At 38.7% G+C, this 26,206-nt stretch overlaps 1 long non-coding RNA gene across 3 annotated transcripts in view; it reads right to left on the bottom strand.

Annotated features, from left to right (window-relative positions):
* The window catches only part of LOC110741009, a 52,288-nt gene that overhangs the window by 6,010 nt on the left and 20,072 nt on the right, over positions 1-26,206 (bottom strand). The window contains exon 3 of one of the 3 annotated variants that reach the window (XR_002516493.2): positions 8,997-9,123. The exons of 1 other annotated variant lie outside the window; for it this stretch is intronic. This is a non-coding gene — a long non-coding RNA (uncharacterized LOC110741009). Of the gene's footprint in view, positions 1-1,926; positions 2,018-8,996; positions 9,124-26,206 lie in introns of all 3 variants that reach the window. One more of the 3 variants, XR_002516492.2, reaches the window with a different exon arrangement.

The raw sequence follows: 26,206 nt of genomic DNA, 5'->3' as shown, positions 1-26,206 counted from the left end.
CATCTCTACTAAAAATACAAAAATTAGCCAGGTGTGGTGGTGGGCGCCTGTAATCCCAGCTACTTGGAAGGCTGAAGCAGAGAATTGCTTGAATCTCTGGAGGTGGAGGTTGCAGTGAGCCGAGATCGCGCCACTGCACTCCAGCCTGGGCAACAGAGTGAGACACTATCTCAGAAAAAATAATAATAATAAATAATAGTTTTGAAGATAATATAAAGTAATAAAGTAGGCATAAAACATTATTTAAACACTATGTAAACAGCTCATTCTAGATATCATTGATGTCTTAATCTCTTTTGTGTTTCTCTAATAATACCACAGACTGAATCATTTACAATTAACAGAAATCTATTTCATTAATGATTCTGGAGGCTGGGAAGTTCAAAAGCATGACACCAGTATGTGATGAGGGCCTTTGTGTTGCATAATCCCATGGCAAAGAGAGGAAAAGCGAGAGAGAGAGAGAGAGAGAGAGACAGAGGGAGTGTGTTTCTGTGTATGAGAGAGAGAGAGAGAGACAGAGAGAGAGAAAGGTTGGACACATCCTTTTATCAGGAATCTATTCCCTCAGTAACTAACCCACTCTCATAATAATGGCATTAACTCACTCATGAGGGCAGAGCCCTCATGACATAATCATCTCTTAAAGGATCCCCCTGTCAATACTGTTGCATTGGGGATTCAGTTTCCAATGCATGAACTTTGGAAGAGACATTCAAACCATAGCAATAGGGGGTACAAACAGGTCTAGATAAGATTCTGTCTTAGAGATTTTATTGCATGAATTTTATTAATTGATCTGGTTAATCATGAAGCTTTTCTAAAAGGTGAGTTTTTATTTTATTTTTTGGTTTTCCACATATTTGAGAAGAATAGGTTTCTGTAACACAGACTTCCACAAACCTATAGCTTAAATAATAGAAAAAGTTACTTGTCTTATACATAGCAGTCCTGACATTAACAGAACCAGGTGTTAAGGCAGTTTTGTTTCCTATGGTACTTCATGGAACTACTAGATTCTTTTCAAAGCATTGCTCATTCATCCTCTTCCCTACCATCAATACACACAGGGGTCAGCACACCAGTCCTCTCACCTGGTTTCTGTAAATGAAGTTTTATTGGAACACAACTATTCATTATATAATGTCTATGACTGCTTTATTATACCAATGGCAGAATTGAGTACTAACACAGAAACCACATTGCCCACAAAGTCTAAAACATTTATTTTCTTTTGTATTTTATTTATTTATTTATTTTATTTTTTTGAGACAGGTTGTCATTCTGTCATACAGTGGTGTGATCACAACTAACTGTAGCCTCCAATTCCCAGACTCTGGAGATCCTCCCACCTCAGACTCCTGAGTAGCTAGGACTATAAGCACACACCATCATGCCTGTCTATTTTTTTTTTTTTTTTGTAGAGACCAGTGTATTAGTCTGTTTTCAGGCTGCTGATTAAAACATACCCAAGACTGGAAAGAAAATGAGGTTTAATTGGATTTACAGTTCTACATGGGTGGGGAGGCCTCAGAATCATGGCAGGAGGCAAAAGGCACTTCTTACATGGTGGTGGGAAGAGAAAAATGAGGAAGAAGCAAAAGCAGAAATCCCTGATAAACCCATCAGATCTCATGAGACTTATTCACTATCACGAGAAGAGCATGGAAAAGACCGGCCTCTATGATTCAATTACCTCCTGCTGGGTCCCTCCCACAACAGGTGGGAATTCTGGGAGATAAAATCCAAGTTGAGATTTGGGTTGGGACACAGCCAAACCATATCAGCTGGGTTTCTCCATGTTACCCAGACTGCTTGAACTCCTGGGCTCAAGTGATCTGCCCACTTCAGCCTCACAAAGGGCTAGGATTACAAACGTGAACCACCCCACCCAGCCTAAAACATTTATTATCTCTGACTTCTTACAGAAAAGATTTGCTGACTTCTGCCCTAGGATACTGCCATGATCTGCTTGGTTGAAACTGGGTCACCACTACATCTGGGCTCACCATTACATCTGGAAAAAGGAACATGGAAAAGGCACTCTCATCAGTGCCAGACCGAGAAACAACACATGTCACTTCTGCTTCTTTTAACCAGGAGGAAACTTTAGTCATTGGCAATGCAACGCCAAGGGAACCTGTGAAATTCAATTAAGCTAAAAGTTCCACTTAGGCTATAAGCCTGTATTATGAAAGAAGAGGAAGGAGCTTCACTGGATGGTCAGCAGTCTTTCCCACATTCAGTAGAAAAGAAGCGAGTGCGTTTCTACTTTAATGCACAAACACTTTGACCTTTTGGACAGGCTAAATTATATCAGTCCAATTATCCCTTTTGATTTAATGTCTGTATTTATTTTAAAGAAAAGTGTATCCATATATTTCTGCATCATTTATACCTCCCATCAAAATGTGGTTTTGCAACAGCTATTGGGTATTCAAAATTTCTAGTAGAAAATGAATAGAAAATTTGGATTTGTAATATGAAACTGGGAAGTATGTGTGGCATCTTAGCTCAGCAGGTCAGCGTGTATCTGGCTATTCCCCCAAAGAAAGAGTTCATGCAAATACTGAATAGAGCAATTGAAAAGGAGACCTTCTTCTGCCCTCATCTGAGAAATCAGATTAGATAAGTCCACTATCAGCTAATAACAATAGAAAAACAGACACAGTGGATATGCAATGTCCCTAACATTGTATAAAAGATTCCAGTTTATAGAATGCTTCCAAATTCATGGTCTCATTTGGGTAGCACTAGACTCTGTAAGGGAACTCACTCTGTTGTTCAGGGCAATGTCCCCTATCCTATTGTTATTTCTTGTTCCATTGACAAACTCTGTCCTATTAGTATTTCCTGTTTTGTTGTTTATTTCCTGTTCTCTTGGCATCTCCTGTTCTGTTAGCATTTCCTGTTCCATAACAGTAGCATCTCCTGTCCTGTTAGTATTGTCAGTCCTGTTAGCCTCCCCTGTTCTATTAGTATTTTTTGTTCTGTTAACATCCCCAGTCCTATTAGTATTTCCTGTTCTATTAGTATTTTCTGTCCAGTTGATATCACCTCTCCTGTTAGTATTATCAGTCCTATTAGCATCCCCTGTTCTATTAGTATTTTCTGTTCTCTTAACATCCCCTGTCCTCTTAGTATTTTCTGTCCTATTGGCATCACCTGTTCTATTAGTATTAGAATGTCCTGTTGACATTCTCTGTCTTGTTAGTATTTCCTCTTCTATTGGCATCCTCTGTGTATTTTTCTGTTGTTGCATTGCTATAAAGAAATACCCAAGACTGGGTAATTTTTAAAGAAAAGAGGTTTAATTTGCTCACGATGTGCAGGTTGTACAGGAAGTATAGCAGCATTTGCTTCCAAGGAGGCTTCAGGAAGCTTACAATCATGGTAGAAGGTGAACAGGAAACAGGCACATCACATAGCGAAAGCAGGAGCAAGAGAGTGGGGGGAGGTGCTACACACTTTTAAATGACCAGGTCTCAGGAGAACTCACTCAGTACCATAAGGACAGTACCAAGGGGGATGGTGTAAACCACTCCTGAGAAATCTGCCCCCAGGATCCAATCACCTCCCACCACGCCCACCTCCAACATTGGGGATTATATTTCAATATGAGATCCGCTCCTATTGATATCTTCTGTTTTATGGGTATCCTCTGTCTTATTAGTATTTTCTGTTCCATTGGCATCCCCTGTTCTATTAGTATTTCCTGTTTTCTGTTAGCATCCCGCAGCAACTTATTTCCTACTATGGAAGTTCAGGAATCCACAGCTCAGCCAGTCACTAGCTCCTATTAATTTCAATAGTGAGAAGGGGACAAACAGAAAGCAATCTTTGAACTTCAAGCCTCTTGATTCAGCAGTGCAGAGGTCAGCATATCTTTGTCCACTTTCTGTTTCTAGTCTTTGAAAAATCCCTGGATTCTTGTCTTTCTTCCAAGCCTGGTCCTCCAGCCACACATTGAAACTGTGATCCCACTAATATATTCCCAGTGAATTCTCTTTTCATCGAGCCATTATAATACATTAGTGTTGTTTGTAACTAAGAAACTGAATTGAAACTAGCTGATTTTATCATCCCCATTATAGATAAAGAAACTGAGATTCAGAAATATTCCTGATCGCTGACACACTAGTACTAGTAAGCTAGTCTTCTAGTAAGCTAGAGAAATGACCAGAATCTGTGGTTTTCCTACTTATGTCTTCTAGTAGGCTCTAAAACTGACTAGAATCTTTGATTTTCGTTCTGTATACAGTGATGTTTTACCCTTTAATGAATAATTATGTAAACTCTCCTGTCTCCTGCAGTGCTAAAGGAAAATTTCTAGCATGGCATGAGGCCCACTTTATTTGAGAAGGCCCAGTTTCAGTGCCTTCTCTTTTCTGAGGCCTCTGCCAAAATAGGCCACGGCTAGTGGTTCCCTGATGTATGTTTCCATAACAATTTCTCCCATATATATATATACACACACACACATATATATAATTTCATATATAACATTTCATATATATATAAAACATACTTTGCCCTATATATTTATCAGAATCACATACATCATAACGGGATATACACTTTTTAATATAGTTCATTGAAATATAAACTTGTCTGGAGGAGAAACATTCATTTCTTACTATCCTGTCTTCTATATCATGGGCACTCAATTGTTTGTTGGGTAAGTAAGTGAGTAAATGAGCAAAAGCATGTGGAAAAATAAGCTGTCAGAAATGTCAAGGAGATTTTCTGAAGCATTAGGGTTTTAGAAAAGCAGAATCAAGCATAACCTTATTCACAACCTAGCATCAGCCTCTCATCAAGAGCCAGAAATTCTGCTGCAGCATCCGTAACTGGAAGAAGCTAATGTCATGTCCACGGGAGCCTAAGGCTTTGTCAGTGCTGTTCTGCTCAGAGGTTATAGAAGAAGAAATGGGAAGCCTGTGAAGGAGTTGCCTCAACCCTGTCTTACAGCTAAAGATGCTGTGAGGCCTAACTACCCAGAAATTTTTCTTCTGTGAGTCTCCTAGGGAGTTCTGTTATGTGGGACACTTTCTGAGACTGAACTCATCTCCATAAGGCATTATTAATATGAAAATCTCTTCCTTGGCAGGATCATCAATGCATCCATGCAAAGATGGCAGCCTTGGGTCATCAAATAGAGGCTGAGGAGCTGCAGGAGAGAGCAAGATGCACTGCTATGTGCATGACGCTGATCCACAAAGGCAACAACAGGGCTCGAGAGCAATGGGCAGTAGGGATTGGGATGAAGACAAACATAAGGAAGAGCAGAGCTGTGAGGGAGGGGCACAGACAGGGTGGGGCACCTAGAAAATAGCACAAGACATGCTGCAGATGATGACATGCTGGAGTGCTTTGCCCAGGAGAGGTATGATAGGCTTCCCTGGCTTTTCTAAAATAGTCCACAGAGGTCTGTGTCTAGAAATTAATTCAAAAATGAACTCTTCTCAGGTGCCAAGCTGGATCCATGGGGAGAGAATTTATTTTTCAGGGTAGTCAATTCAGAGTCCACATGGGAGACAAAAAAAACTTTATAAGCTTGTGTGAGATAATAAAACACATAGAATGTTAATTTACTTCTACAGCACAGCTGTTCAGGAAAGGCTATAAGCATCATCAGCTAGTCATGAAGTAATGATTGCCTATTCTTACCCCCGTACTCTGCCAGTGTATATGCACAAAGTGTATATGCACAAAGCTGTGCTATTATAAACAGCAATGCTGTAGGTGACACTCCCATGATCATACTTTAGAGGAGACCTAGTTACATTTTGTAAGACTCTGTCTTGCCTATACAGCTCATTCTAAAGACCCTTTGGCTGTCTTGAATGATATAACAGCCATGTTTTAGAATCTCATATGGAAAAGAATTGTGAAAATCTTCTAGGAACTTTGGCCAGCCTCTAGATAACAGAAGTGGCCTCTGACCAACATCCAGCAGAAACAAAAACAAGACTGAAGCTCTCTACCCTACAAGATAATAGGCTATAAACAACCATGTGAACCATGAAGACCCTTCCTCAGCTGAGCCTCCAGATGAGAACTCAGCTCTGGCTGACTTCTTTATTGCAGTTTTACAAGACTCAAAGCAGAGGACACAGTTAAGCCATGTATTATTTTGAACCACTCCCCTTGTGATCATTTGTTATATAGCATCAGAAAACCAATACAATGTGAAACTGGAAGACTGTCTGATATAAAATATTTGCATGACTGTGTCTCAGATTCCTACTGAAAAAAAAAAAAAATAGGAAAGGGAGTACAGTGGAATCCAGATGAAAGAGTATTTCTACACTTGGGGAAAGACAGACAGGGATTGAAATTAAGATGTCATCTCTCACTAGCTGTATGATCTTGTGCAAGTCACTTAATCTCTCCGCACTTCACATTCCACTCCTGCAACATTAAAATGGTGTGTTCTACTGACCCATTTAATTGATGTGAACAACTATACAAGTAGAGGAAGAAAATTTAGTAGTACTGATTGTTAGATTCAAGGAATCATTTATTACAAAATAGAAATATCAAATATTTATAGAACACTTACTATGGACCAGTGTACTAAATACCTTATCTCTATATACTCAGTCTTTATCGTAACTCTAAGCAGTAGATACTATTAACACAGGTTACATATGGAGAAACCAAAGCACAGATAAATTAAATGACATATTCAGTCCCATAGCTGGAATTTGAACTGGTACAATCTCCATCGGGGGTTAGCACACAGAATGACCAGAGATGACACTGGAGGCAGAAATTGTCAGACCTTGGCAAGCTGTGCAGGCCACTCATAGAAGCTTAGACTTCCTCCAACCTGGAAGCAGGAAAAATAAGGATTCCACAGCAACCTGACTGCCAATGAAGCTGTATGTGTAAGCATAGACGAGGCTTTATTAAAACCATTGTTATACGTGGTCGTTTGGCTAGCAGGAGATTGCACTCACACTCTGGATTAGTCAGGCTTTCAGTAGACAATCTAAGAATCTATCAGTCATGAAATCACCCTGTGTAGAAACAGTTTTCACATCCAAAGCAGCTTACAGCTGAGTTTTGAACATTTGAACATTTTGAGAAGTGTGTCTGTTCTTTTTTTTTTTTTTTTTTTTTTGAGACGGAGTCTCGCTGTGTCGCCCAGGCTGGAGTGCAGTGGCCGGATCTCAGCTCATTGCAAGCTCCGCCTCCCGGGTTTTTACGCCATTCTCCTGCCTCAGCCTCCCGAGTAGCTGGGACTACAGGCGCCCACCACCGTGTGTCTGTTCTTATGTGTGTGTTTGTGATTACCTGAGTTCCTTTCATCAAACTTTTTGTTTGTTTGTTTGCTGTTTTTCGAGATGGAGTCTCGCTCTGTCACCCAGGCTGGGGTGCAGTGGCGTGATCTCAGCTCACTGCAACCTCCACCTCCCAGGTTCAGGCCATTCTCCTGCCTCAGCCTCCTGAGTAGCTGGGACTACAGCCCCCGCCCCCACCCTCCACACCACACCCAGTTGATTTTTTGTATTTTTAGTAGAGATGGTGTTTCACGGTGTTAGCCAGGATGGTTTCCATTTCCTGACCTTGTGATTCGCCCGCCTTGGTCTCCCAAAGTGCTGGGATTACAGGCATGAGCCACTGCACCCGGCCGCATCAAACTTTTATCTGTGAAACCAGCAAGACCATCAGGTTGGAGCCCACGTAGTAACCAGGTCACTGAAGCTAAAAGAGGCTCATGTAATTGCTGTGCTTGTGTTTCCTGAAAGCAGAGGAAGAGAATAATCCCTCACTCCTCGTTAGGGCGCTCTGTGCTGGGGACAGCTGGAGGCATGATTGATCACCAAGTTTTCAACACAGCAGGAGACACGTGGAAGAACTATGAGATACCTGAGAAGCCCTAAAGACCAGAAGCACATATTTGGCTATTCATAACCCTTTGGAGAAACAAAATGTGTGTCCCTTGCCCCAGTAAAAAAATAATACACCATGAGGATTTTAGGACTTTTCAGGGTGAGCTAGAGATGTTAGGGCTTCAAAGGCCAGGAAGTGCATTCAGATCTTCACACTCTCTAGGATAGAATCAATTGTGTGGATTGCTACTGAGATTGCCAGGCAGCGCTAAGCACAGCATTGCAGGTGAGCCTGACAAATCCTGTTAAGTTCTCAATGCAGCTACTGCCCACCTGTTCTGTGGGTGATTTTTCATGGGCCGCAGATATATATCAGGATGGAAGGTGTTCAGTTTGGGCCAGCTGTGTCCATAACCAGACAGACAGCACTGTAATGAAGGCTCCCAGAAGGAAACCAAAGAAATTACTGTGATGGAGGACAGAGAACACAAAGCACTGTGCAGAAAATATAGCAACAGGGAAGCTTAACCCAAGGGCCCTAACTTAGTAATTGGTGGGTTTTGCCAAGGAAATGCTCTGTGATTCTTCTGGTGACTGTATCTACCACTGAAGTACATGGTCCCTTAAGAAAATGGATAAGGTGGCCTGTAATCCCAGCACTTTGGGAGGCCAAGGCGGGCGGATCAGGAGGTCAAGAGATCGAGACCATCCTGGAAAACCAACATGGTGAAACTCCATCTCTACTAAAAATACAAAAATTAGCTGGGTGTAGTGGCGCATGCTCTAGTCCCAGCTACTCGGGAGGCTGAGGCAGGAGAATCGCTTGAACCTGAGAGGCGGAGGTTGCAGTGAGCCTAGATCGCGCCACTGCACTCCAGCGTGGGCGACAGAGCGAGACTTCGCCTCAAGAAAACAAACAAACAAACAAACAAAAAACGAAAGGAGGTGCATGAGGTTCGCGCACAGGCCCGCCACCGCCCTCGACGCCGCTGGCAGCGTCCACTGGCCTTCACAGCATTGCGGCTGCTCAGTGACTACGGGCCACCGTCCCTAGGCTACACTCGGGGAGCTGGGAAAAGCCAGGTGCCCCAAAGCAAATACGCAGAGCTGCTGGCCATCCTCGAAGAGCTGGGGAAGGAGATCAGACCCACTTACGCGGGGAGCGAGAGCGCGGTGGAGAGGCCGAAGCGATGCACGCTGGAGGACTGGTTTTGGAGTGCTTGGCAGAAACGGGACGGAATGCCAGATCCTAGCTGCCTTGTTGGTTTTGAAGGATTTCCACCTTTTTACAAGATGAGAAGTAACAGTTCATGTCCCCTGTTCAGATGAAACCCTTGTTTTCAAAATAGTTACAGTTTAGTTTTTCCTCCCGTGGTTCACCTGGCTCTGAACCTACAGTCTCAAAGATTGAGAAAAGATTTTGCAGTTAATTAGGATTTGCATTTCAAGTAGTTAGGAACTGCTCAGGTTTTTTGTTTGTTTGTTTGTTGTTTTTAAGCATTGATTTAAAAGATGCACCTAAAGTTATCTTACAGCAAACTGTAGTTTGCCTCCAAGACATCATTGTCTCTTTAATCTTCTCTTTTGAATACATGTGTTACCCACGGTGTTCTTTTTCCCTTTTCATAAGCTAATACCATTCTAGGGATTTTGTTTTTAACGCATATTGACAGCATGCTTTACTTAGTAGCCGGTTCCCGTTTCCCATTTGCCATTCACAATGTAGATTCTGCTTAATGTAACTTCTTTTTTGCTTACCTAATTGCATGACTATTCGTGCTTCAAAGTCAATTTTTAAAAATGCACAAGTTATAAATATAGAAGAAAGAGCAACCCACCAAACCTAACAAGGACCCCCGAACATGTTCATGCTAAGACTGTAAGTAGATCTCAGCTCCGCATTTAAGTCAGACAAAACATCTGGAAGAAAATGACTAAAACGGTTTGCCTCTTTGTATTTGTTTATTACTTGATGTAATAAAGCTTATTTTCATTTAAAAAAAAAAAAGGAAGTGCATGAGGTGTGTCTTGCTTTTGTGGCTCTGAGAGGGGATCTTAAGGAAACTTACTGTTCCCTATTTCTCTTTGTTTCTCCAGATTCTTGCACAGGAGTAGAAAAACTGTGACCCATGGCCAGTGTTTGTATGGACTGTGAGCTAAGGGTTCTTACATTTTTAAATAGTTGAAAAAAAAATCAAAAGACTGATATTTATTATGTATGACATTACATAAAATTCAAACTTTAGTGTCCTTAAGTAAAGTTTTATTGTTCAGTTTGGCACTATTGACACTTTGGGTTGCATGATTCTTTCCTGTGGGGAGGGAAGGTTCTGTGCATTGATGTTTAGCCACATCCTTGGCCTCTACCCAGTAGGGGCCAGCAGGACCCTTTCTCCATTCCTCACAATCAAAGCCCTCTGAGTGTCTTACCAAAAGTGCCCGGGAAGGCAAAATCACTCGCTGGTAAGAACCGCCTTTTTGTTAAAACACAACCATGTTTGTTCATTTCACTGTTGTCTATCTGCTTTTCTGCAAAAGCGGCAGAGTTTACAAGTTGTAACAAAGACTGTCTGCCTCTTCAAGCCTAAAATATTTACTCTCTGCCTCTTTACAGATGACGTTTCCCGAATCCTGGTCTAGCACATAGAAGGAACTCAGTGTTTGAACAAGGAGGAAGGGAGGGGAGGTAGAGAATCATAGAGTAGGTTGCTCTCTGGGGAAAAGATGAGTTGCTGTGGTTTTTCGGACACAAAGACCAATGCACAGATGTCAGGTGGCAGGCCAGCCTTTTCCTGAGAACACATAAGCACAAGTTTCTTTCTAAAGCTCTAAAGTGACACGTCTGAGTCCCTAAAATCAGCCTCTTCTACTTAAACTCCAGAAAGCTACCATTCATCACAGAAATTATGTCAACTAAAAACAATAAAATGGGAGAACACATAAGTACTGACTCTTGTAAGCAACTCCAGATCTTTTGAAAAAAAATAGCAACATGTTGGTTCATCAAATCCCAAGTTAACAGATTCAAAACGTTGTGAAATTCATGAAAGAGAAGGGCGTTGATATTCATTGGCCATTCAGCATGTGCCAGGCATTCCGGGAGAATCCATACATATATGAAACCAGAGAGCTCACTGAGAATGGGATCACTTCCTCATTTTTGACACAAGGAAATGTGCATCATAAACATGAAGGAACTGTCCAAGGTCTTATGGAGGCACAAGCAGAGCTGAAGACTCTGATTTAAATACAGCCAAGATCTTTACTTCTGCGTTGCCATGCTGCATCTACTGAATTATATGCTGTAAAACTGGATTAGCCACATCCGCAAAGGTGGGAAATCTGCTCTGGGGTGAGTTGATATATCTAGAAATTCTGAGCATAAAGGGAACAGAGTCAGAGTCAGGCTCATTAAGTCCTTTTGTCACAATGCAAAGCTCCTGCAGAGCAGCCAGGGCCCAGTTCCCCCAGGTTCCCGGGAGTATGAACTGATGCCTCCCAGGGTTACCCGTCCTGCCTAAGAGTTCAGTAAAGTGTTGGTGTTTCCATACAGCATGCTGAGCTGCTCTAGAAAGGCACTCTCAGACAATCCGAGGGAGGAAATGGACTGAAAAGTCATGTCTGTAGAAGCAGCAGTATAAAGAGAGATTTATCACTTGTTCTGATAAATTGACAGTGAAATTAAAAAGCTTAATTATTTCAGCATGAATTTCGAGAGGTTTCTTTTCCCACTGAACATATGAAAAAGTTTCAAAGCATTCTGCAGCAATAAAACATCTGTGACCCAATTTACATAAAACAGAATAAAACTTGAGAGTTGCTCTGGTAGCAAAGAGCACGAAGGCAATGTGAACCCTTGTTTCATCTTCCATCAATAAACAGACCCTTGTGCATACAGTAGTCATTGAAAAATGTCCTTATAAATCTCCAGTATGTGGGGAGATAGGGAGGGAGGTTCTGTCAGACCCAACACACCACTGAGAAGAATGTTTAAAGGTATGTAGCAGATCAAAGGCCAATGGAGAGTTCACTAATGGAAAGATAATGACCTCCAAGAGGCTGGTGGGAAGATAAAACAGAATGAATACATTTTAAGCACAGAAACACACTTGAAAAAAATATGGCACAAATACATTCTCTGAAAGTGTTGAATTATAATAATTCCAAGAAGTTTCTTTCATTCCATTTTGTATGTTGCTAATGGAGAAAGGTGAGAAGTAGAGTTTAAAGCGTTTTGCGTTTTGTTTTTTTTTTTTTAAAGGTCTTGGCTATGTCTGGAGCTTTAATCACAATGGATTGGGCAGTGCTTTAAAAAAAAAGTATCTTTTGAAGAAAGCTGAGATCCGATCCGATATACTCAATTCATATTCACGATTCTTGAGTGATTTAAAGTAGATTATTTTAAACTGATATAAAACTTGACAAAAATCTGTTCTAAAGGATGTATAGAATATTGACATATGGTAATTTACTAATTAGAGAAAAAATAGGCAACACTTACTTCTGTAAGATGTGAAACTTAAATTATGTAAAGAATTAACTAGATTAAATCAAGGGTGAAAATTCTTGGACTTTGTGTCTTTCTCACTCTTTCAATTTGAAAGTCCTATTCTCTGAGAGATATTTTTGGCTAATCCATGGTCTCAGTAAACAGAAGATGAGTTTAAAAACATAATTGGTTATAGATACATTTTAAATTAGCATTTTTTTAACCTCAAAGATTAACTCACTATACACTAAAGCAGTGGTTCTCAAAGAGGGGCAGCATTTCTTGGCTGAAAGAATTGTGAGAAATAAGGTCTTAGGGACTTTTCAAAATACAGCACAACTGGCCACCACTCACCCCTAAGCCAGGAAAAAGATTCAAATATACATCTCCAAAGTGACATTAAATGCCATCAAACCAGGGCCTTGATGACTCGCTGTTATTGGTGAGAATAAGTCATTTCCTCAAGCAGGTTGGGAGCATGACTGTTAGCTCATTCGACACTATCCATGTCAAGGACTGGATCCCACTATCAGCTCAAGTGGAATGGTAAAGAACAGAGCTTCACATTTGGCTGGAATTTGCCCCAGAGGTGCCACAAGAATGATCTTAAACCCACTGCCACTTAAAACCTTCACGAAGCTGGGCAGGAAGAAGTGATATTAAAGGGAGGGCTTGAAGAATAAGTAGTCAGTCTTATTTCGCGTCTGGAGGAAGCTTGCCAGCATAGAGATCTAGGTAGTTGACGTGGTGAGCGGAATGGAAGTGTTCTGGAATAGGGTGCAGAGTAGTGAATGCTGGGCAAACGGGTGGTGCACACCAGCTGACGGTCTCAGGGGAACTCTCCAGCCAGGGGTTGCCTTGTGAAAATGAAAATCCAGTGTTGCCAGGGTCTCACTTCGCAAGGATGACTGACAACCTGGATTTTTGTGTGAACTCACCTATTTTTTATATGATGGCAACTAATTTTTTTTAAAACCAGACGCGGTGGGAACCAATACCATAGAGTAAACAAGCCTTATGTGTGTGTCAAAGGCAGCCTGTAAATTGCCGGTTTGTCATCTCTGCCCCAAGCACTCTGAAGTCTGTCACAGTTTAAAGCCAGACATGCAGAGTCACTTGCCCGAGTGACATCACATTTGCCTCCACATCAGTGTCCCAGAGGTTGCTTTTTCTGATTCACTGTTTTTGCTTTTTTTGTTTTTTGATACAATGAATAATTGAAGGATATGATTAAAAGTTACCCTGTGAAACTCATCTTAGCATTTATTGTGAGGGTATTATGAATGCTACCTCTTATGTGATACAACCAGCTCTCAACGGAAAAATGTCTTCTTCAGCTTAATTATCAGATGTAACTGTGCTTTTAAGGGGAAGATACTTTGTTTTTATGTTTTACTGGTTCTGTGACTTATACAGACATTACCTGTATCTTGTCATTGAATGCTGGAAAACAAAGCTGAATTTGTGTGTTTACACTTCGGAATTGTTTCTGTTGTTACTCACTTTTCTTTCAATATACCTCACGTGCTAACTCCTTTTTATTTGGTTTATCTTCTTACGCTTACTAGATTCTTGATGAGATAAATTACTTCCACTTGAGAACAGAGCATAAAAGGAATACGTGAGAGGTATTTAAAAAATAATTTCAACTATTTGTGGCTCACCTCCTTCTAAAGTATATGTTGTTTGTTATGTTATGCAGGACCAAGAGTAGAGGAGTTATTATGTGTCCTGGTTCTAAACGGAGGACCTGTGATTGAATAAACTCAGAGGACTTGTGATTGGATAGACTCAAGCTAAAAATCGAGGGAGAGAGAGGTAGAAGGGATGATGTGGGGGAACAAGAGCACTGAGAAAGAGAAAGAAACACCCCCTACACACACACACACACACACACAGATTCTAATAGGAATTCAATATCAAGATGATTCTACAAATCAAAATTCTGAAATCCACGTGTAAAACTAACACTGAGAAAAACACCCCCAAATTCAATATTTAATGTGAATTTACTTCAGATGAACTAAAATTAAGGAAGAAACTAGAATATAAATGGCATGATTGTGTTTACAATGTTTATGAGCTAAGGTAAAGAATAATATTTATAAAAATAAGAAAATATATTAATAAAGAAGACAAGACATTAAAATTGAATTATTTAAAACATAGGAAAAGTGCTCAATAAACAGAATAAACTTTAGATTGGACACATTCTTGAAGATATGATATGTAAATCTGAAGGCTGAGGAATTGATCCAACATGAAACATGACAAATACAAAGATAGAAAAATATGAACTTCATTTAAGACAGAAGACATATTTAGGATATTTGTACAGGAAACAGTTCAGGAGCAACTCGCAAAAAATAATTTTAGCGATAAGTTAGAATATTTCATGAATGCTCCAATTAAAGACATAACTAGTACCTAGCAGGAAAAATATAAATAAATACATATCTGGACACACTATATTAAAATTCTATAAAATTAAGAATAAAAACACAATCTTAAAAGTGTCAGAGAGAAAAAACACACTTCTTCAAAGAAAAGGAAAAGAAAATTGTACTGACACCAGACTTCTTGACAAGATCAATACATTCTAGAATATAATAATATAATTTGATGGCTGAGTTTACTACATAATGAAAGCAAACCTGGAATTCTATATTCAGATAAATCATCATTCAAAGATATGTGAAAAGAGAACCTTTCTCAGAGGTACAAAATTTGCTCCCCAATACTGATCCTCTCTGAAAGAAGCATTCAAGTACATACCAAAGCAAAAAAACAAAACAAAACAAAACAAAAATAAGAGGGGGGGGGAAATATGACCCTTAAAATGAACACAGAAACTGGTAAATACGTTGACAAATTTGGTTATATACTGATTGTAATTAATAGTAGGTTATAAAAAGATCGAATAAAATCTTTAACAATTAAGAGAAATGACAATGTTGATGATAAAGATAATTGGTGACTATCAGCAGAAGTCGTTATATGATTGGCATGAGGATATAAATAACAAGTAAATTGATCATGTTAAAAAAAAAGCATAATTGGTATTTAATTAAATGTTCAGGTATAATTACTGCAATAATAGAAATATTATATAAAGCTTCTAAGAAGTGGGGATGAGGTATGCATGAAGGGATTTTATATATGTATATATAATATATATTAACATATATACACAATATATATTCATCCAAAGGAGTACAGAAAGAATATAAAGAAAAAACAGTAAAAATTGCATGCACACTAAAGAATTACAAAAGAATATGGTGGAAGTAACTCTAGCTATACCAATTAGAGAACTTTTTAAATGTAGAGCTCACCAGAGATGGGTAAAATAAAACATATGGAAAGATTGAAAATAAAGTATAAAAATGTTTCTCCAGAAAACCAATAAGCAAAAATAAAATAAAATAAAATTGTGAAAGTGATTATACTGATATTGAAGAAAATAGAATTTGAGGCAGAAAGTATTGATAGATATTAGGAAAGACACAATTAGATCATAAAAGAGTAATGAATACGATTTTTAAAATCATGAACTTCGGTAACATAATAACATAACGTTATAAAGAATAAAATACAAGTCACACTTTGCAGTCTGACCAAAGTGAATATGATTATTCACATGATTTGCTTTTCTGAGGTAAATATTGGTGGTCTCCAAAAATTAGAGGAAGGTGAATACTGCAAGCTTCCTTCCTGGCAAACTTTCCACCAGGTGGGACATTGCAATGAAAAATAGTCTCAACCAAATTCTTCCAGCTGTTTCATCATTATTAATAAGAAGGTACCAGCTGAGGGAGGTGGCTTATGCCTGTAATTCCAGCACTTTGGGAGGCCAAGGCAGGTGGACCACCTGAGGTCAAGAGTTCGAGATCAGCCTGGCCAACATGGTAAAACCCCATCTCTACTAGAAATACAAAAATTAGTGGGGTGCGGTGGCTCACACCTGTAATCCCAGCACTTCGGGAAGCCGAGGCAGGTAGATCATCTGAGGTCAGGAGTTCAAGACCAGTCTGACCAACATGGTGAAAAACAAAAAATTAGCCAGACACGGTGATGGGCACCTGTAATTTCAGCTACTCAGGGGGCTGAGGCATGAGAATCACTTGAACCCAGAAGGCAGATGTTGTGGTGAGCCGAGACCACACCATTGCACTCCAGCTTGGGCAACAAGAGCAAAACTCCATCTCAAAAAAAAAAAAAAAAAAAAAAGTACCAAATCATAAAATATGCCCTGTAAACTTTCTGTTCTTTAAATGCACTGACAGCATCTTGTAGAGGAAGTTTACAGGAAATGGAAGCCACACACTTAATGGCAGAATTCAGTCAACCTATTGGAGCCAGGTGATCAAACTCATCTATCAGTGGGAAGATGCAGGGACACTCCAATAAGGTATAATTCTTAAGAATGTGGACTATCGGTCTTGCTAGATTCATATACCAAAAGAGTACCCTTATGCAAGGGTGGAAGGACCTGTATAACTCCAGGCCAATCTACACACCTTGAACCCAATTCAATCTACTTAGAGTAACCACTTTGATGTTGGCTTTTTTTCTTTTTTAAAGGACATAATTTATTTTTTAGAGCAGTTTTACGTAGGTTCATGGAAAAAGTTAGCATTAAATGCAGAGTTCCCACATACTCCCTGCTCCCACTCCTCCACACACATACAACCTCCCCAACTATTGATATCCCTCACCATGGCAGTATATTTGTTACAATCAATGAACCTGCCTTGACATATCATTATCACCCAAAATCCATAGCTATGCACTCTCTGGGCTCTGACAAATGTATAATGACACATCTCCACCATTGTAGTATCCTACAGAAGAGTGTCATTGCCCCACAATCCTTCTGTGTTCTGCCTTTTCATCCCTCCCTCTCCTGTAACCCCTGACAACTACTAATGTTTTCATTGTCTTCACAGTCCTTTCTTTTCCAAAATGTCAGGTAGTTGGAAAAGATAGTAGGTATCATTTTCAGACTCACTTCTTTCACTTACCATATGGATTTAAGGTTCCACCAGGTCTTTCTATGGCTTAATAGCCCATGTCATTTAAGTGCCAAATACTATTTCATTTTCTGGGTATACCATAATTTATTTATAAATTCTCCTACTGAAGGACATCTTGGTTGCTTTCAAGTTTTAGCATTTATGAATAGAGCTGATATAAATATCCACATGCAGGTTTGTAAGAGGAACTAAGCTTTTACATCAATAGAGTAAATTCAAAGGAGTAAAATTGGCTGATTATATAGTAAGAATATGTTTAGTTTTATAAGAAACTGCCAAACTGCCTTTTAAAGTGGCCGTGCCATTTTTGCAATCTCATGATGCTGACTTTTGATTAGAATAGTTCAAATACAAAGTAAATATCCTTGGGTTATGTAATCACAATTCAGACACTTTTATATAAACAAACTACTAATACATGGATTAAAACATAACTGTAAATACATATTTATATGTCATATACATTTTTTATGCTGCAATACTCTAAAGAAAATTATATGACCAAATCTTAAGGATAAATGGGAAAAATATAAATCATAGAAAAATGTTTTAATAATCTTTTCTCAGATGTGTCAGCTTGATAGCTCGAGCTGGGAAAATAAATAGCAAGAATGAAAGCATTTGAACAGTATAATTAATAAATATGATCTAGCATATGCATGTAAGTGGATGTGCATACCCCCAACTACAGAATATGTATTTTACTCAAGCCTATATAAAATATTTGTAAGTGCACATGTTAGGATGAAAATCTCAATATAGTTTAAAAATATATATAAAATAAAAGCCCTCTGTCTGACCACATGCTTTTAAATTAGAAGAATATATATATACACATATAAATATAATATGTGCTTTTGTGAGTAACCTTTTCTTTACTGATGCAAAGAGATATTTGAGAAGAAATTACCCCACACCCAGCTTTATGATATCGTTAAATGACCTTGACAAGTTTTTTGGATCTATATCTAAACAAATTTACAGGCAAGACCCAATATTCTAAGAAGAGCATCAAATAAATTTGGGAAGTTCTATTACACTGATGACATTTTTGAACCAATGAACTAAGCATCTGTATTTCTGTTCTACCTCCAGATTCCTTGGCATGTGAGATAATAAATTGTCCTATACATTTTGTTATAATATTGTCCCATACATTTTTATTAAAGTGCTTTTACTTGCAGCAAAATCAACCTCACTTATGCAGCTATTATCTGCTATCTTTCTTTTTCTTCCTTTCCTAGTCAATATTGAATCTAACACTGGGTTTCACCGACACATAGGACTAGTAGAAGAGATTGCACCCAAACAAAAATTCACTCCTAGAGAAAAACATAATCTAAGCAACTCCTTTTCGAAATACAGAAAACTAAAATTATGCAAGAATTTATGTGTTTGATTCAGACAGAAAATTACCAACTCTTTTCAATTCACAATCATTTATATTTCAAAACATGTGAGACATTTATGTATCTTCATTTTTTAAAGTAATCATCTGTGGCAATGACCCTGAAGAAAATCCTTTGTTTTTGTATATTCAAAAATGTGTCTCATTTTCAAACAATGTGATACATGCTTGTATTTGGATTGTCTAATTGAATTTCTACAGCAACCCCACATAGTTGGAAATATCCCCATTTTAATGACGAGAAACTGAAGTTGAAATAAGTTAATTAGGAGAACTTGACAAAGCATTATATGAGAACTTGCCAAAATAGTAATAACAACAGTGGCATCAGCAGCAGCAACAACAACAATATCTTCAACTTGCACTTCTTGGTTTCTGGATATGGAAACAAAAGACATCCTTAAGCACCATTAATCTCTTCTCAGTAAAATAAGCAGAGATCATGGCTGTGGTTATGCTGTAACCTGAAAAATAACATTAGTTCAAATATTGCATCTTGGTCTAACAAAAAATTGACTGAAAAATTGTTTACTTTGAGTGTCATGTTGAAGCCAGTGTCAGACAGTCAAATCCACTTTATTTCACTTGAGATTGTTTGTCTCTTTTACTTATATTTGACTTTTCTCTTTAAAAAAACTATTGGAGAGTCACAAATATCTTTTCCCAAAAAGTAAAGTATTACATATTGCACTCAGAACAGAACAGATGGATTCTTTTCTAAAGAAAAAGAAGACCATGACACCAATGTGGATGACAAGAGAATGTCATACCACTACTGGGAGGTTGTTCTTGACAACAAATTAAACAACAACACGATATCACAGCACACATATTAGAATGGCTAAAATCCAGAACGCTGACAACACTACATGCTGGCAAGGATGTGGAGCAACAGGAACTCTCATTCATTGCTGGTGGGAACACAAGATGGTAAAGCCTCTTTGGAAGACATTTTCACAGTTTCTCATAAAAGCTAAACGTACTCATACCATACGATCCAGCAATCGGGCTCTTTGGTATTTACTCAGAAGAGCTGAATACTTACTTATATCCACACAAAAACCTGCACACAGAAGTTTATAGCACTTTTATTCACAATTGCCAAAATGTGAAAGAAACCAAGATTTCTCTCAGTAGGTGAATGGGTAAACTCTGGTATAAGCAGACAACGAAATATTATTTAGTGCTAAAAGTAAATGAGCTAGAAGTCACGAAAAGACAGGAAGGGAACTTAAATGTGTATTACTAAGTTAAAGAAGCCAATCCAAAAAGAGCATATAGTGTGATTCCAACTATCCCACATCCTGGAAAAGGATGGCTATGGAGACAGTGAAAGGTCAGTGATTACAGATACTGTATGGCAGGTGAGAGTAGAGGGATGAATAACCAGGGAATTTTTAAGGCAATTAAACCATTTTGTATGATATTGTAATGATAACAGGTATCATTTATGCATTTGTGAAAACCCACAGAATGTACCTCACCAGAAGCCCCCATGTAAACTATGGACTTTGGGTGATAATGATGTGTCAATGTAGGTTCACCAATTATAAAAAGTGTACTGCTATGGCATGGGATGTTGACAGTAGGGGAGGTTGTGTGGGTCTATGAGGACAGGGGTTATATCTTTAAAAACTAAAGTTTAGTCATTAAAAGAAAAAAGCAAACATCAGATGAGCAGGACAGACCAGACATCCAAGACCCAACCCATATGTTAAGAAGAAACAGAATCATGCAGTTAATATCCACTGGGCCTCCAATTTGTACCTATGCAAGATATTTGCATGTTCTCTTATCCACATTTTGATAAAGCTATTTTTTTGCAAAATCGTCTTTATATGCAGCTATGTTACCTTATATTCTTTTTACCTTTATTTTAAAGGCTTATTTTAATGAGTTGTGCCCATTTGAAGTCACTGATTTTTTTGCCTTTTCTGATTCATTATTTGCTTCAACAACCTTGCTTAACATCCCAAAACTGTGATTTTAAAACTTTTCTTTATTTTAATTAGTCTTTATCATTTCTGTGTGCTCCTAGTTCAAGTTTCATGAATTAGTCCTGTTAGAAAACTCATTGATTGCCACTATGCTTTGAAGAGCTTTGGAAAGTTGAGGGTAATTTGCATTACTAATAGCCTACTATTAGCCTATATTTGAACTGAGCTAAAACTCCAGTTGGTTTGTGAACAGCCTTTTACTCTGCTTTAGGTAGGGCCAATCTGACCATTTTGAGCTCAGCCCCCTGTCTGCCAATATACAGCCTTTCACATATCAATGACAACATAGAGAAATGAACAACTTCTCAATTTCTGCTGATTGAACAGTGCATCATGGCCACAAATCCAGCAACTGCAGCACTATGCATTGTGTTTGAGTTTGCCGTCCTTTATTTACAGACAAATCAGTTTGGGAACATTATTCTTTTCTGGAAATGTGGTGGAGAAAGAGAAACACAATGCAGATATATTTATATACACAATGGATGCTTTGGGATTAGAATGAGAATCTCGAATAGCATAGTGGAGATACAATATATCAAGAGTAATTTCAGTTTATTCCAAGCCTTAGGGATTTATTTTTGTAAGTTATAAGAACTGCAAAGATATCACTGTGGGCCACTCAAGGCTTGGCAATTTACACTTGGGATATTTGCAAATATACTTTTATATCTGGTCAAATAAGTTTTAAAAAAAATATGTTTGGCTAAGAAAGATTAATGAGGCACAGACACATCTGATGGCTATAGCAAATCTGGCAGCCATGATAAAAATTTTGCAGAATGGAAACCACGAAGGAGAGGGCTGGTGTCATAGACAAAGAGTGGATTTAGTAAACTTTGCTGGTGGCGTAACATGAAAGTAGAAACACAGAGGTGGTTACTCTGAGATCACGTGTCTAGGCTTATGTCCAGAAAAGAAAATGCACACTGAAAGACAGAGCATCTTAAAGAGAGGCTCTAAGCCCATAAGATCACAGAGGCAGACAGATTTGGCTTGGGCATTTCTTGGGAAGAAGTGCCCTATCTTATCAAAGGGTCTGATGCTGGGCCTTTTCCTAAATATAGCTGATGTCAACAGTCTCTGTTTGTCTTACACGTCAGAATTCTGCATAGCTGCTAATTTATTCTCAGAGATCTATTGATAGAAAGCAATGGACTCAGGGGAAACCGAAAACCTGAGTATTGGAAAGTTGAACTGATCGACACTGTCGATATGCTGCCATGAAAACAGACCAGCCTTTCATGCAGTAATGTTCATAATCTTAAACCTCCTAATACTTGTCTGGCAATTAAGAGTTTCCAAAAAATGTTTCTTATTAATTAGGATATTGAACTTTCATTATGATACTACAAGGTAAGCAGGTTTAAACAGAGTTGATCTAGGAAAGAGTACTCATGGTTTCAAGATTAACTCCTGTGCCCATACCTCAGTCATCAGTGGGACTCTAGGCTGCTGGAGTGCTTGTTTTTGTTAGTAACCGTTGAGTCCTTCAAGTGACCTTTCACGCGTGCCTAGCTGTTTCTGGTGTCACCTCTGCTCTGTTGTCAGGTCACTGCATTGCCTATGGTTTATTCAGTTACTGCTATTTCCACACATATCCCTGTTTGGTTTTCTCTTTTCTTCTTTAGAATAATCCCATTTCATGACAACTGAGCTGCAACCATAGGAAAATTGGGTATTCCTAGGCAGTACAATGGTATAATCATAAAGATATCTTAGAGTGTGCACTGCTTTTGAGTTTTCCAAGCACTCTCCTACTCTACTTCATACTGCATTCTCGCAGCACCTCAGATTGGTGGATATTATTCTCACCTTGCTGGTGACAATTGTGAGACACAGGGATTAATCTGCTCACAAGGGATATTTCATAGTAATAAGATGAGACAGATCTAAGACCAGTGTTAAGAAAGAACTATGTAAAATATCTGAAATCTACTGAGTCTTGTTAGTGTTTGACCTCTTCATATTAAATAAACAGCCTCAAATGTATGTAGAATACTCTATCAATAACCAGTACCTCACACTGTGCATTGTGCAAGATAATGTTGGGTGGACTATACTTCCAGCCCCTAAGAAATCCTGCTGACAGTAGGAGAGGTAAAATATGTTCGCAAATAAATGAAAACGCAATGCAGACAAGATAAACACTTTAACAAAGCTGTAGATAGAGTGCTTTGAGGCTTCAGGGGAAAAGTAACTTTTGTTTTACTAGGAAGGATTTTTGACATTATGGAAGATTGGAAATGTGCACTCTTTTTAAAATGTCTTATGTGCAGATAAGAGAGCTATAAATTTAGCATAACTTATACATGATGAAAAGACTGAGATTTGGAAAATTAGTGAATTTTGCACCATCCAAGGTAAATTGAGTCTGAGAAAAGCCATTTGCTTGATGAGAAACCTGGTGGCGCATCTTACAATAAAACACACTCTCTTCTCACAGTGAAATGCCATTACAATTCCTGTGAAATGGCATGTTCTCGAGAGGTAATTGCAAATTTCTTTCCCAAGCTGAAATTTAGGAATAACCAAGCAGGCCTTGAAATCAAAAGCACCAGTTGGCTCCATGTCCCTTAGCAAATTTTTTCCAGGAGTAAATAATTGTTACTGGCTGAAATGACATTCGGCTGAGGCAAAACAGGCCTTTGGAGGCCCAGCGGGGTGCTAATGGTCAGATGGTGTGTCCTCGACTTGCTGGGGTGTAGAGCAGTGCATTGAATCTTGCCCATGCTATTTGAAACACTTAGCTTTTCAATAGGGAGTGCTCAGAAGGAGATGAAAATTGCACTGGCATCAGAATGAAAACAAAGAGGAAAAAATGGAAACAAAATTGGTGAGCATCACTCTCAGAAGCTGAGGCTTATTTCTTCGTCATTGTTAAATTTTCGGGAATTTATTTTTGAAAATTTCTATAGTGAAATGCCAAGCTCAGTTAAGAACAATGGTGTGTTTAGTGACTATTAGTCAACAGCAATGCTGATAATACATGTGTTTCAAAGGGAGAGGAATGTAAGAGAGGAGAGGGAAAAAAAAGGAAAAAAGAAAAAGATTTAAAAAAAGCACCTGCCCAAAGCACAATAATAGAACTAGTTCAAAAGTCACTCTCTTCATCAAAATTGGAGTCAGGAAAATGGTACTGAGTTATTATGGCACCCCCGCCCACTGATTCATGATGGATGCAGTACAATCTCTCTAGGTTTCTGAGCTGGAAATCCTCAACCTGGAAGCTTCCATAGAAATGATCACTTGCTCCCTGGAAATAAGGCAGGGAGATGAGGGAGGTGTCCCTGAACTAAAGTGATGCCCTGCTATTTTCATCGCTATTCCATGCGGTTCCATCATCCCAGTGTTGATGCCGATAGTCAGTGAGTTGCCAAAAAGGATGTGCTGCTCCCCAGGGATGTGGTTTCTTCCCTTTCCAAGTTTATTTTCAGTGGGAGCCCACAAAGGTAGAATCACTCCCCAGTGTAGTAGATAACACAATATAGAAAAATTTACATCTGTGCTGCCTTTCAGATACTGAACAACCTTAAGATGGCAAATGCCTGTTACAAGATGTCAGTCATTCTTGGGTTGAAAATCTTTGCAGGGAAGATACAGAGATTTAAGTACCTGTAACATGCCAGATGCAGAGCTAGGTTTTTTCAGAGATGCCTATTGTTCAATATAATTTATCCTTGCAAAGACTCTGGAAGGTGAGGATTAGCCCATTTTGTAAATTAGGAAAAGGAGATTTAGAGGGAGTACAGATCCCCATTCATGGACACATAGTTAGTAAGTTGTGGGTCTCATATTTAATCCAGGTCCAGAGCATTTCTTCTGTATGGAAGTGCAGAGTGGTATGAGCTTGGCTGAATTTTCCATTGTGTTCTTGGTTGCCCGCTTTCCTAGCTGGTTCTCTGTCTAGACAGTCTGTTGATTTTTTTAGTGACACTGAATTCTTTTAATAAATTCCTTTTCTGTTGCAAGTATCTATTTTTGCTTCAGATACCTATTCAGCTTACCTGTCATTTGCACCCAAGAATTCTGACTGATGCGAAGTACAAGGGAGTCATACAGGAGGGGAGAATACCTCTGTCTGGAGGATGGTGGAGAGAGCCAGACAAGGTTCATGAAAGAGGGCTGGGTCTAAGATGATAGGAAAATCAGAGTAAAGGGATAAGGGAGTGGCAATGGCAAGATTACAGGGCAGCCAAGTATGTGATGTGCTCTAAAACACAGACCCAGTTCATAATCATTATGGTTAGCTCTATTAATTTCCTGTTGTCTTTTTACTTTTATTTCAGTGAGAATTCTGTCAAAATGGTGACAGTGCTTCCCCATTTCTCTATCTTAATTTCTATGGGGTTGAATTTGTCATAAGCAATCTTTTGTCTCTTATCTCAGCTCAGAAATGACTGAATAAAAGGTCATGTGTGCGGCTAAATAAACATAGTGACATTTTTCTGTGCACATATTTTGCTGATGTACCTACAGACCTTTAAAAAATAGAAACTTTTGAAGCAAAAATGCTTTTAAAATTCTGTCCAAACATGTTGGTGGGAATCTAGCCAAAAGCTAGTAGGATACTGAATAAAGAAATAGCTTTAAAAGAAAGAAAGGGAAAGAGAAGGAAAAGAGAAGACAGAAAACTAACCTGCTGCTTTTATTTAAAGATAGAAATAGATTTAAATGCATGTTTTATTTTTGTAAGGAAAAGAACTCTCATCCACAAAAAGATGTAAGATAGATAGATGATAGATAAATATATAAGATAGATAGGATAGATAGATTAGATAGATAGATATAGATAGATGATAGATAGAGATGATAGATAGATAGATAGATAGATAGATAGATAGAGCAGAGCGATAGATAGAGATGGTGTTTATATATTGTATGATCTATTAGGGAATTGTCTCATGCAATTATAGAGGCCATAGTCTCATGATAAGCAGTCTGCAAGCAGAGAAACGGATGTGGAAACTGGCAGTAATTCTGTCCAAGGCCAAGGGCTCCAAATTGGAAGGCAAACTGGCTCCTAATCTCCAGGAGTCCGCACCATGCCTGAAGGTGTTAAGATAAATGTACCAATTCCAGAAGAGACAACAACAAATTCTCCCTTCTTCCTTCTTCGTACTCTATCTGGGCTTTCAACAGATTAGAGGATGCCCATTTACATTGGTGAAGGCTGACCTTCTTTACCCCGTCCACCAATTCCAATGTTAACCTTTGCCAGAAACATCCTCACACATATACCCAGAATAATGCTTTGCCAGCCGTATGGGTAAGTAACCCTTATCCCCATCCTATAGATTCACATCTAAAATTAAAAATCACAGAGGGTTAAACATAAAACACATTCCTAGCCCTAAAGGTAAAGATACTGAATAGACTAAAAGACCTATATTCAACATTTAAGAAAAACATAATTCAAGGGATATCAAATAACC

Source organism: Papio anubis, chromosome 14 (assembly GCF_008728515.1).
Source record: "Papio anubis isolate 15944 chromosome 14, Panubis1.0, whole genome shotgun sequence".
NCBI lineage: Eukaryota > Metazoa > Chordata > Mammalia > Primates > Cercopithecidae > Papio > Papio anubis.
The sequence above is the reverse complement of the archived record's forward strand: the minus strand, read 5'-3'. Positions and strand labels throughout refer to the sequence as shown.